Raw genomic sequence first — 13,488 nt, 5'->3', positions numbered from 1 at the left:
GTAAACCAAATGGCCAATGTTTTTTAATATATTTTGTACCATGTGACAAAATGCCTTTGATGTGATGCCTTTTCCTGTACCTCTGACCATGACTAATGTCTGTGGAATGTGCTAAGGTGACAAACATACACTTATATAATACTATGTAATTCTGTTGTTCAGAGAAGTGGACTGAGGACAGTGAAGTGTCTACATTGGTCACTTAGCAGGAATACTCGCTCCCTTCCATCGGCCGATAATAAGTAAAGTTTTGGGTCTACCAAACAGTTTGTGTGGTGTCTGTTTATTAAGAAGCGAACCTGTTTAGTTGTTATAAAAGTAACTTTTTCACAGGAGTAGGCCATTCGTCCCTTCAGGCCAGCACCGCCATTCAATATGATCATGGCTGATCATCCAAAATCAGTACCCGTTCCTGCTTTCTCCCCATATCCCTTGATTCCGTTAGCCCTAAGAGCTAAATCTAACTCTCTCTTCTGAAAACATCCAGCGAATCAGCCTCCACCGCCTTCTGTGGCAGAGAATCCCACAGATTCACAACTCTCTGGGTGAAAAAGGTTTTCCTCATCTCAGTCCAAAAGATAGTCCGAGGGTCTCCAATGAGGTAGGTGGGAGGTCAGGACCGCTCTCTAGTTGGAGATAGGACGGTTCAGTTGCCCTGATAACAGCTGGGAAGAAACTGTCACTGAATCTTGGGACAGGGTAAGAGTGACATGGGCCAAACGCAGGCAGGTGGGACTAGTGTGGATGGGACATGTTGGTCGGAGTGGGCAAGTTGGGCCTGGTGCCACGCTGAATGACGGTAAACAAGGAAGGATGCTGTACAACTCTGCTACATCCTGATACACTCGCGTCAAAAACCAGATTGCAGAGGAGATGAAGGCGTCGTGAGAAATGTCCGGATTCCTCATTTCATTTTTCCAGAATCGACATTAGAAGTGGTCGGGTGTTCTGTCAGCGCACATTAACACACCCACACATCAGTAGAAATAAGATTCACAGCAACTCTGCCATTCTGCCTTCTGAACCCTTTCGCACTTATCTTTGGGCCTGAACGGGAAGTCAGTAGAAACATAGAAACATAGGTGCAGGAACAGGCCATTCGGCCCTTCGAGCAAGCACCGCCATTCAATCTGATCATCCAAAATCAGTACCCCGTTCCTGCTTTCTCCCCATATCCCTTGATTCCTTTAGCCCCAAGAGCTAAATCTAACTTTCTCCTGAAAACATCCAGTGAATTGGCCTCCACCGCCTTCTGTGGCAGAGAATTCCACAGATTCACAACTCTCTGGGTGAAAAGGTTTTTCCTCATCTCAGTCCTAAATGGCCGACCCCTTATTCTTAAACTGTGTGTGACCCCCTGGTTCTGGACTCCCCCAACACGGGGAACATTTTTCCTGCATCTAGCCTGTCCAATCCCTGAAAAATTGTATATGTTTGAATAAGATCACCTCTCATCCTTCTAAATTCCAGTCGACCCATTCTTTCATCATATGACATTTCAGGTCGAGACCCTTCTTCAGACATACAGGTTGTATTAGATGTGGTTATTTTGTTGGATCACATGCTTGATCAATGGTGTTTTATCATTAATGTTTTATTATTATTAATGTTTAGTGTTTTCGGAGTCATTCGTAACAGTCACTGTATGTCATGTTGTGATCTGTGGGCGGAGCACCAAGGCAAATTCCTTGTATGGGAATACACGGCCAATAAACTTACTTACTTACTTCCGTATGTACTTATTACATACTTGCCCTTGCATGGCTATGGTTTGGCCACCTAACATTATTGATAATTCATTGCACTGTGTTATTGATTATTTACTTGTCGTGCCTGTAAAAGAATTCCATTGTTCCCTTCCTGAGCACATGAAAATTAAACAATGAATCATTCTTAAACATTAAACCATTAGTTATTCATTCAACTCTGCAACACGGCCAGGCCAGGCCAGGCCAGGCCGACCGCTGCCACTCTAACCCAGAGCTGCTGCTAACACAATGGGCCTTTTATGGATAAGGCTCTCCATTTTTAAGAACTTTTAGACCAGAAGGGCGTCACGGTGGCGCAGCGGTAGAGTTGCTGCCTCGCAAACGCCAGAGACCCAGGTTCGATCCCGACTACGGGTGCTGTCTGTACGGAGTTTGCACGTTTGCACGGGGTTACTCCGAGATCTTTGGTTTCCTCCTACACTCCAAAGACGGGCAGGTTTGTAGGTTAATTGGCTTGGTGGATGTGTAAATTGTCCCTAGTGTGTGTGTAGGATAGTGTTAGTGTGCGGGGATTGCTGGTCGGCGCTGACTCGGTGGGCCGAAGGGCCTGTTTCAGCGCTGGATCTCGAAACTAAATTAAAAGGTGACTCTCTCTGCCGCGCCTGTGTTGGCCTTGTTCAGCAAGGGAATGCACAGCTTCTCAGAGAAGTCATTCTGTGCCGGTGAAAGTACAAAGGCAGAAGCAAAGCAAACCCTGATATACCGTGTGAGTACAGGCCCTTCAGCCCAACACATCCAAGGACGTAGTTAAGGCAGATACTATCACAGCGTTTAAAAAACACTTAGACAGGTACATGGATTGGGCAGGTTTGGTGTGATATGGGCCAAACGCAGGCAGGTGGGACTAGTGCAGATGGGACATGTTGGTCGGTATGGGCAAGTTGGGCCGAAGGGCCTGTTTCCACGCTGTATCACTCTACTCTGGGTATATTTACCCTATCTATTCCCAACCCAAAGACATGTCGGGGTTGAGGCTGGGAATCAGAGCCCCAGCTGCAAGATTGCTTCAGCAGGCTGGAGAGGTCATAAGGTCTTAAGTGATAGGAACAGAATTAGGCCATTCAGCCCATCAAGTCTACTCCGCCATTCAACCATGGCTGATCTATCTCTCCCTCCGATCTATCTCTCTTCTCCTGCCTTCTCCCCGTAACCCCTGACACATGTACTAATCAAGAATCTATCAATCTGCTCCATAAAAATACCAGCCTCCGATTAAAGAAATTCTCTGAGTAAAGAAATCCCACCTCATCTCCTTCCCAAAGGTACGTCCTTTGATTTTGAGGCTGCGACCTCTGGTCCTAGACTCTCCCACCAGTGGAAACATCCTCTCCACATCCACTCCATCCAAGGCTTTCACTATTCTGTACATTTCAATGAGGTCCCCCCAAAAATTCTTCTAAACTCCAGCGAGTACAGGCCCAGTGCCGTCAAACGCTCAGCGTACGTTAACCCACTCATTCCTGGGATTGTTCTCGTGAACCTACTCTAGAGCCGGCACGTCCTTCCTCAGATACGGGGCCCAAATTTGCTCACCAGACTGACCAGCGCCTTATAGAGCCTCAGCACAACATACGTGTATAGGAAGGACTGCAGATGGTGGTTTAAATGGAAGATAGACACAAAATGACTATTAGACTCAGATGGCTAATGGCTAATACTCAGAAATAGTTGCTTTCCGAAAATTATAACTACTCTTAATTCAAATTCACACATGCACTGACTTCACAGCCCAACACCCGGACTTCCATCTGTACATATGTATATAGCGCCGCAGAATTGTGCACCTATCCCCCCCCCCCCCCTGCCCTTCTCCCTTCTGTTTTTGTTTTTCTGTTTCTTGTTTTTTGTACTAAATTATATGTAAGCACTGAGTACGAGCAGCTTTCAATTTCACTGTACATGTATAGTGACAATAAATGGCATATCTATCTATCTATATCTATATCTAAAATGCTGGAGTAACTCAGCGTAACGGGCGGCATGTACTCTAGTCCTCTTGAAATAAATGCTTGAAAAATAAACAGCATTGAGTTTGCCTTCCTTAAGGGCCCGTCCGCACTAAAGCGACTATGGTGGCCACAAGTTTGCCGGTGGTTGCCGTGGTGTCGGGGTATGGTCGCGTGTAGTTTCCTCAGTGTCCCGACAAGTCGTGATGTCATTCTGGTCGCAGCTAATTTTTCAACATGTTGAAAACTTAGCAGGACCCATTTTTTTGTTTGACCCCCTGGGTCGTAGCTCTAGTCTTCTCGACACGTAGGTGCGGTGGTGGTAGGTCGCCGGTGGGTCACCAGGATGATGTAGGTGGTTCGTTGGTTATCGACGGTGCTGGCCGGTGAATTTGACTGGCCCACCTGTGTGTCTTCATCGCCTGAAACAGGTCAGGGGTGACTCTAGTGAAGTTTCTAAAAGAATCATGATCTACTTGCTAGAGCATAGACAATAGGTGCAGGGAGGAGGCCATTCGGCACTTCGAGCCAGCACCACCATTCAATGTGATCATGGCTGATCATCCCCAATCAGTACCCCGTTCCTGCCTTCTCCCCATATCCCCCGACTCCGCTATTTTTAAGAGCCCCATCTAGCTCTCTCTTGAAAGCATCCAGAGAACCGGCCTCCACCGCCCTCTGAGGCAGAGAATTCCACAGACTCACAACCCTCCGTGAGAAAAAGTATTTCCTCGTCTCTGTTCTAAATGGCTTACCCCTTATTCTTAAACTGTGTGGCCCCTGGTTCTGGACTCCCCCAACATCAGGAACATGTTTCCTGCCTCTAGCGTGTCCAAGCCCTTAATAATCTTATATAATCGGCCGACTTGGCGTTGCTGAATATCCCACGGTGTAGGCATAAGCTCAGGGGCGACCGTGCCTTTGCGGTTGCAGCCCCTAGACTGTGGAAGAGCATCCCTCTTCCCATCAGAACTGCCCCCTCCATCGACTCTTTTAAGTCAAGACTTATCTATTCTCCCAAGCCTTTCCCGACATCCTCTGAGTGAGGGCCACCTGTATATATGTAGGTACACAAAAATGCTGGAGAAACTCAGCGGGTGCAGCAGCATCTATGGAGCTAAGGAAATAGGCAACGTTTCGGGTCGAAACCCTTCCGGGTTTCGGCCCGAAACGTTACCTATTTCCAGAAGGGTTTCGGCCCGAAACGTTGCCTATTTCCTTCGCTCCATAGATGCTGCTGCACCCGCTGAGTTTCTCCAGCTTTCTTGTGCAACTAAATTTAAGGTAGCTCGTTCTTTCTTCCCAAAAACCCTTTCTGGCTTAAGTCCTCCCTCCACCACCTCCAGTTTAAATTCCATTGGGAATTTTTCAGACGTATATATATGTATGTCGTTTGTTTTGTTGTGCTATTCTTACAACAAATGTAAAGCACTTTGGCCAACGAGAGTTGTTTTTTAAATGTGCTGTATAAATAAATGTGACTTGACTTGAGTTGACTTATATTTCAACAAGATCCCCTCTCATCCCAGCCGCTCCATTCTCTCAGCATATGACAGTCCTGCCATCCCGGGAATTGAACTACGCTGCACTCCCTCAATAGCAAAGTCATACTGGCCCAACGAGGGTCTACTGTGGCACAAGGGCCTCACCCACACAGACCTCTTCTTGTATCCTGCCTTGCTGATCTATAAGCACGAGGCCTGCTGCAAACAGCAGGGGTTCTTCTTCTAGTGAGAGCAATGCATGTTTCTTCATGGCAAACGTGACTCACAATGATAGCAAACCCATCAAAAGTAAAATAGGATGATGTCATTGTTTCGGAGGTCAAAATTAGTTTTATTGGCCTCACAGGAGCAGCTGGGCTTGTACACTCTGTAGATTAGAATGATGAGAGGAGATCTTGTTCAAACATATAAGATTATTAAGGGTTTGGACACGCTAGAGGCAGGAAACGTGTTCCCGGTGTTGGGGGGAGTCCGGAAACAGGGGACACCCACAGTTTAAGAATAAGGAATAAGCCATTTCCAGAACGGAGACGAGGAAACACTTTTTCACCCAGAGAGTTGTGAGTCTGTGGAATTCTCTGCCTAAGAGGGCGGTGGAGGCAGGTTCTTTGGAAACTTTCATGAGAGAGCTAGATAGGGCTCTTAAAAATAGCGGAGTCAGTGGATATGGGGAGAAGGCAGGAACGGGGACTGATTGGGGATGATCAGCCATGATCACATTGAATGCCGGTGCTGGCTCAAAGGGCCAAATGGCCTACTCCTGCACCTACTGTCTATTGTCTATTGAATGGCGGTGCTGGCCCGAAGGGCTGAATGGCCTACTCCTGCACCTATTGTATGTCATATTGTCACTTGCGGGCAGAGCAGCAAGGCAAATTCCTTGTATGTGAATACTTGGCCAATAAACTTATTAATTCATTCATTCGTTGTCTATTGTCACATTGTCTCCTACAGGGTCGTACCATATCGTAGCGTGACCCCGGTTGGCGTAGATGTGGTCGAAGGTGGACGTCTTAACTCGCCGCTATAGGGTTGCCGGGTGTCGTGAACTAGGTTGTAAGATTGTCGTAGACATGGTCGTAGAATGGGGTCCACTCACCGGTTACATTCGGCGACCCGACAGAAATATGACAGTCGCTGGCAGTCGCCTATTCAATCACATTAAGGGCCTGTCCCACTTACGCAACTGTTTCGGCGACTGCCGGCAACTGTCATAGGTCGTTGCAGGTCGCCGAAAATGTTCAACGTGTTGAAAATCCAGCGGCGACCAGAACAAGGTACGACTCTTTGGGCGACTACTCACGACCGTACGGGCTTCACCCCGCGACATGTCGCCTGTACGGTCGTGAGTCGTCTCCTCAGTCGCCCAAAGAGTCGTAGCGTCTTTCTGGTCGGCGCTGGATTTTCGACACGTTGAAAATTTTCGCCAACCTGCCGACAGGTGCCGCCAGTTGCCGAAAAAGTCTCGCAAGTGGGACAGGCCCATTAGTGCCGCTGAGGCTGGGAACCAAGGTGCCCGTCTCGGGACGAGAGGGTTCGGTTAGGTTAGGTTTATTATTATTATTGGCGCATGAACCGTAACAAGGTGCGGGCTGCAAGGGACACAGAGTGCTGGAGTAACTCAGCAGGTTAGGCAAGACATCTGGAGCAAATAGAGAGGTGACCTCATCTTTGTTTGCAAGCTGACCATTCAAACCAAATTGAATTCTCAAATTTAGATGTTTAGAGGTACAGCATGAAAACAGCCCCTTCGGCCCATCGGGAGTCATTGTAGCCCAACTACAATAGAGCATTGGTATTATGGCACTGTTATTGTTTGGGTTTTTTTTTCCGAGTTTTGTTATATTATTTATACGTTTACATATTGTGTTGTGCTGCAGCAAGCAAGAATTTCATTGTTCTATCTGGGACACATGACAATAAAACACTCTTGACTCTTGAGTCCAAGCCAACCATTAATTCACACTAGTTCTATATTCTCCCACTTTCCCCATCCACTCCCTACACACTAGGGGGCAATATACAGAGGGGCAATTAACCTACAAACCCGCACGTCTTTGGGATGTGGGAGGAAACCGGAGCGCCCGGAGAAAACGACAATTTTCACACAGAATCTCTGGAACTCTCTGCCACAGAAGGTAGTTGAGGCCACAGTTCATTGGCTATATTTAAGAGGGAGTTAGATGTGGCCCTTGTGGCTAAGGGGATCAGGGGGTATGGAGAGAAGGCAGGTACGGGATACTGAGTTGGATGATCAGCCATGATCATATTGAATGGCGGTGCAGGCTCGAAGGGACGAATGGCCTACTCCTGCACCTATTTTCTATGTTTCTATAACCCGCGCAGGTAACGGGAAGAACGTGCATACACCGCACAGACAGCAACTGTAGCCAGGATTGAACCCGGGTCTCTGGCGTTGTGAGGCGCTGGCTCTACTGCTGCACCAAATTAAGGTTCCAACCCCAAAACGTCACCTATCCATGTTCTCCACAGATGCTGCCTGACCCGCTGAGTTACTCCAGCACTCTGTGAAACGTCACCTATCCGTGTTCTCCACAGATGCTGCCTGACCCACTGAGTTATGGCGCAGCAGCATCTATGGAGCGAAGGAAATAGGCAACGTTTCGGGCCGAAACCCTTCTGGAAATAGGCAACGTTTCGGGCCGAAACCCGGAAGGGTTTCGACCCGATGCTGCCTGACCCGCTGAGCTACTCCAGCACTCTGTGAAACGTCACCTACCTATCTGCCTCACCCGCTGTTTCCAGCACCTATCATGATGCTGCCTGACCCGCTGACTCCAGCACTCTGTGAAACGTTATCTCCACAGATGCTGCTGTCTGAGTTACGCACTTTTTTCCCTTTCTTGAAACAGTTGGCTTTCAGTGGGCTGGGTAACAAAATGACGAATGTTGTATTTTTTCTGCCGAGCTCGGCACTAATCGCAGCTTCAGAAGTTGTTTTGATGGAAAGTTTGCCGAGTCTAACCGGCCCGGCCTTTATGCTGGTGGAACCGCTGGGGTTTGCCACAGGCACCGTGTGAAACTCTCCACAACTTTGGGAGTTCCATCTTGAACTACAGTTGCAAAAAATGCCAGACTGAGCCCTTTGTCACCTTCTCCATTGCAATCAAGGGAAATCATTTGAACCTATGTAAATGTAAGCTATTTACAGAACAGCCCCACACTGAAAATGTTATAGTGTCATAGAGGCTTACATTGCCTCCTCTGCCTTAGAATGTTCTGCATGTCCCCTGCAACTGTCACCAACTTCTACAGATGCGCCATTACAAGCATTTTATCGGGACGCATCGCGGTATGGATTGGGAACAGCTCCATCCAAAACCGCAAGAAATTGTGGACGCAGCCCAGCCCGTGACACAAACCAACCTCCCTTCCATTGACTCCATCTACACCTCACGCTGCCTCGGCAAGGCCAGCAGGATCATCAAGGACCAGTCATCAAGGAGTGGATGAGAAAGTGGGATAACATAGAACTAGTGTGAACGGGTGCCAGCACGCACGCACCTGCGCATATATGCACACACACACACACATATACACACAGAAGCATACACACACACACACACATACACATACACACACACACACACACACACGCGCACACATGTGTTCACACACATACACACACATGTGTGCGCACACACACATATACACACACATACACACACACACACACACACACGCACGTACACATACACATATACACACACACACACATACACACACATACACACACACATATACACACACACGCACACACACACACTCGCACGTACACACACACACATATACACACACACACACACACACATACACACACACACTCACACGTACACACACACACATATACACACACACACACACACACACACACATATACACACACACACACACGCACACGTACACACACACACACACGTACACACACACAGCCTCCACAACCATTAACAAAGGACCGCTTCTCTCAACCTGACGGGGATGGCATCAGTAACATAGATCTGCCATGGAAAATCAAGGCGACAAAAGACACCAAAAACATGTTGGAGCTAAATTAAATAAGGTTAAAAAAACGAGAGTGCTGGAGTAACTCAGCGGGTCAGGCGGCATCTGTGGAGAACACGGAGAGGTGACGTTTCGGGTCGAGACCCTTCTTCAGACCTGACCTGAAACATCACCTATCCATGTTCTGGAGTGTGGCGGTGCCTAACGGCAGCGACTCGACTGCAGTCCGTCTGTCTTTTAAAAAAAAAATTATCCCGTTAAATGTATGTTTTTCATTCTAATTTTTATTATTTTTTAGCTGCGTATATGGGGTGGGTGGGGGGAACTGTTTAATCTCTGCCCTGTACGGGGGACCTGACTTTTTCCCTGTCGGGTCTCCGGTGTCGTTGGGCCTAACGTCGAGGAGCCGGCAGCGGCCTCCAACCGGAACCAACCTGAGGCATCCAGTCGCGGAGCCTGCGGAACTTGCCATGGCGGAGCTGGCCGACTTCGGAGCGGGGAGAGCTGTGGTGGCGCGTGGCTACGACCCACCTTCGGAGCTTCGGAGGCTCCGGCCGCGGGCCCGGTGGACGGTAACATCGGGAGCTCGCGGGTCCCGGGTGGGAGACCGCTTTTCAGAGCTCGCGCAACGGCGACTTCTCCCGCTGGAATCGCGGGGTTTAAATTACTCGGAGCAGGGCCAAAAATCGCGAGCCACAGTTTGCCTCGACGTTACAGTTGGACTGCTGGACCGCGGGGGGAAGAACAAAGGGAAGAGATAAGACTTTGCCTTCCATCACAGTGAGGAGGAGTTGAAGATTCACTGTGATGGATGTTTGTGTAAATTGTGTTAAGTGTGTGTCTTGGGTTTTTTTTGTAATGTTAAAACTGTAGGAATGCAATTTCGTTCAAACCAAACTGTTTGAATGACAATAAAAGGCATTCTATTCTATTCTCCAGAGATGCTGCCTGACCCGCTGAGTTACTCCAGCAATCTGTGTCTTTTTGTGTATGGATCAGCAGCTGCATTTCGTTGCTTCTACCTTCTTCAGACTGATTCTGTGGCATTGGGAATATACATTGGGACCCGTGTTCAATGTCAGCGAACACTGCGACTCCTGTTAGAGAATCGTGTACGATCTTGGATGTTAATTCTAACTCCAAACACCAACAGTTTTCCAGTGAAAATCCACTGCCACGCTTGGATATAGCCAGACGTTGGTATATAACACACACACACACAGAAAATAGGTGCCGGAGGAGGCCATTCGGCCCTACGATGCAGCACCGCCATTCATTGTGATCATGGCTGATCGTCCCCAATCAATAACCCGTGTCTGCCTTCTCCCCATATCCCTTGACTCCACTAGCCCCTAGAGCTCTATCTAACTCTCTCTTAAATCCATCCAGTGACTTAGCCTCCACTGCCCTCTGTAGCAGGGAATTCCACAAATTCACAACTCTCTGGGTGAAAAAGTTTTTTCTCACTTCAGTCTTAAATGACCTCCCCTTTATTCTAAGTGTATTCTAACATTGGGAACATTTTTCCTGTATCTAGCTTGTCCAGTCCTTTTATAATTTTATATGTTTCTATAAGATCCCCCTCATCCTTCTAAACTCCAGTAAATACAAGTCTAGTCTTTTCAATCTTTCCTCATTTGACACATATTCCCCCCCCCCCCCCCCACACCACACACACATCACATCCCACACACACATTCCCCCTCTCACATATCAACACATACACACACACACACCACACACACACACACACACACACACACATATACACACACCCATATTTCCCCCCCCCCCACACACACACACAGGTACACACTTAGATCCCCACACATTCACATCCCCATACACACATCCACACGCAGACACCCACACACAGATACATACATACACACAGACATACACACACACACACACACACACAGCCACATACACACACACAACCACATACACACATAAAAACACACACACACACACACACACACACACACACCCACACACACACACACACACACACACACACACACACACACACACACACACACACACACACACACACACACACACACACACACACACACACACACACACACACACACACACACACACACACACAAAGATACACACACACACGGATACATACACACACACACAGACACATACACACAGACACACACACATATATACACACACATATACACAGACACACCTGTTACCAAAGATCACCCGCTCTCCTCCATCCCCCGCCTCTAGTCCACATTGAACACGTTGCAGAGACGAGGAAATGCTTTTCATTTCACACCATTCATATAACACGGAATGAATTTTCTCGTTCTCTCTGTCTCCCCCTCCCCGACTCTCAGCCTGAAGAAGGGTCTCGACCCGAAACATCACCCATTCCTTCTCTACAGAGATGCTGCCCTGACCCATCTGAGTTACTCCAGCACTTTGTGTCTACCTTCGGTTTAAACCAGCATCTGCAGTTCCTTCCCGCACACGACTCCAGCATTTCGTGTCTCTCTTCGAGTTGGGTTTTTTTTTTTTTAAATTACAGATTATATTAAAAACAGAAAAGGACCTTCCCAGTTACAGGCAAAACAAGACACAGTGACAAAGGCAGTGGTGAGAAGGGGAATGGAGGGTAAAAACTCACCCAGAGTTGTAGCAGCAACGAGGATCTGAGAGGCTGAGTGTGTGGAGTTAACACTGCAACTTGTGTCCAAATGCAAGTGTAAAAGACAGCGCACAGAGGCCGCCCTGCCCAACACACACACAAACCACTCGGTAACTTGCATTCAATGCATTGGCCCAGAAACTGCCAGTCAACGCAGTTTGTCCCCGCCTTGCAACCCACTTGAAACTGATACTGACATGTGCAGGCGTTTCAATCTATCTATCTCTCTCTGAAGAAGGGTTTCGGCACGAAACGTCGCCTATTTCCTTCGCTCCATAGATGCTGCTGCACCCGCTGAGTTTCTCCAGTAATTTAGTGTACCTTCGATCTTCCAGCATCTGCACAGTTCCTTTTTGAACACTATCTATCTCTTCCTCTCTCTCCCTTTCATTGCGATCTTAAACCTCATTACAGGAGGTATCTTTTTCTGTTACAGTTCTACAGGAACACCCTCGTCAGTAGATTTCATTTTCTATCTCTCTCCCTCCCATTCGCCCCCTTTCCCCCTCTCTCCCTCCCATCCCCTCCCTCTCTCTCTCTCTCCCCCTCTCTCCCCTCTCAACCCCCCACTCCCTCCCTCCTCTCCCCCCTCTCTCTCCCATCCCCTCTCTCCTCTCTCCCCCTCTCCTCCCATCCCCTCTCTCCCTCCTCTCTCCCCTGTCTCCCCTCTCCCCCCCTCTCCCCCTCTCCCCCCTCCCTCCCCTCCCCTCTCTCCCCTCCCTCTCTTCCCCTCTCTCCCCTGTCTCCCCCTCTCTCCCCCTCTCACCTCCCCCTCTCTCCTTTCTCTCTCCTCCCCTCTCTCCCCGTCTCCCCTCTTCTCTCTCTCCCCCCTGTCTCCCCCCTCTCTCCTCCCATCCCCTCTCTCCCCTCCCTCTCTTCCCCTCTCTCCCCCTGTCTCCCCCCCTCCTCTCACCTCCCCCTTTCTCCTTTCTCTCCCCCCTCTCCCCGTCTCCTCCTTCTCTCTCTCCCCCTGTCTCTCCCCTCTCTCCTCCCCTCTCCCCCTCCCTCCCCTGTCTCCCCACCCTCTCTCCCCCTCTCTCCCCTCTCTCTCCCCTTCTCTCTCCCCCACAATGGTCCATTGTTGACTGTAGGATATGTGATAACGAAGGGATTCAAAACAGTGAAAGTCAACGGAACGACAGTGAAACTAACACGCCGACTAGGGTCGGGAAGGGATAGAAATGTAGAAACATAGACAATAGGTGCAGGAGTAGGCCATTCGGCCCTTCGAGCCAGCACCGCCATTCAATGTGACCATGGCTGATCATCCAGAATCAGTAACCCATTCCGGCTTTTCCCCCATATCCCTTGATTCCGTTAGCCCTAAGAGCTAAATCTAACTGGAAAACATCCAGTGAATCGGCCTCCACTGCCTTCTGTGGCAGAGAATTCCACAGATTCACAACTCTCTGGGTGAGAAAAATTTTCCTCATCTCAGTCCTAAACGTCACCCATTCCTTCTCTCCAGAGATGATGCCTGTCCCGCTGAGTTACTCCAGCACTTTGTGTCTATCTTGGGTTGAAACCAGCATCTGCAGTTCCTTCTTGCACCAATCATTTTTACCAATTTGAAA

General features: G+C 48.6%; 1 protein-coding gene across 2 annotated transcripts in view; it reads right to left on the bottom strand.

The window, feature by feature from the left end:
* The window catches only part of prkcq (protein kinase C, theta), a 79,067-nt gene extending 67,059 nt beyond the window's left edge, over window positions 1-12,008 (bottom strand). For both annotated transcript variants that reach the window (XM_055653454.1, XM_055653455.1), the window contains exon 1: window positions 11,894-12,008. The gene's annotated coding sequence lies outside the window, so the exon portion shown is untranslated. The remainder of the gene's footprint in view (window positions 1-11,893) is intronic.
* Between the last annotated feature and the right edge of the window lie 1,480 nt (window positions 12,009-13,488).

The sequence above is a fragment of the Leucoraja erinacea genome, chromosome 22 (assembly GCF_028641065.1).
Source record: "Leucoraja erinacea ecotype New England chromosome 22, Leri_hhj_1, whole genome shotgun sequence".
NCBI classification, from domain to species: domain Eukaryota; kingdom Metazoa; phylum Chordata; class Chondrichthyes; order Rajiformes; family Rajidae; genus Leucoraja; species Leucoraja erinaceus.
The sequence above is the reverse complement of the archived record's forward strand: the minus strand, read 5'-3'. Positions and strand labels throughout refer to the sequence as shown.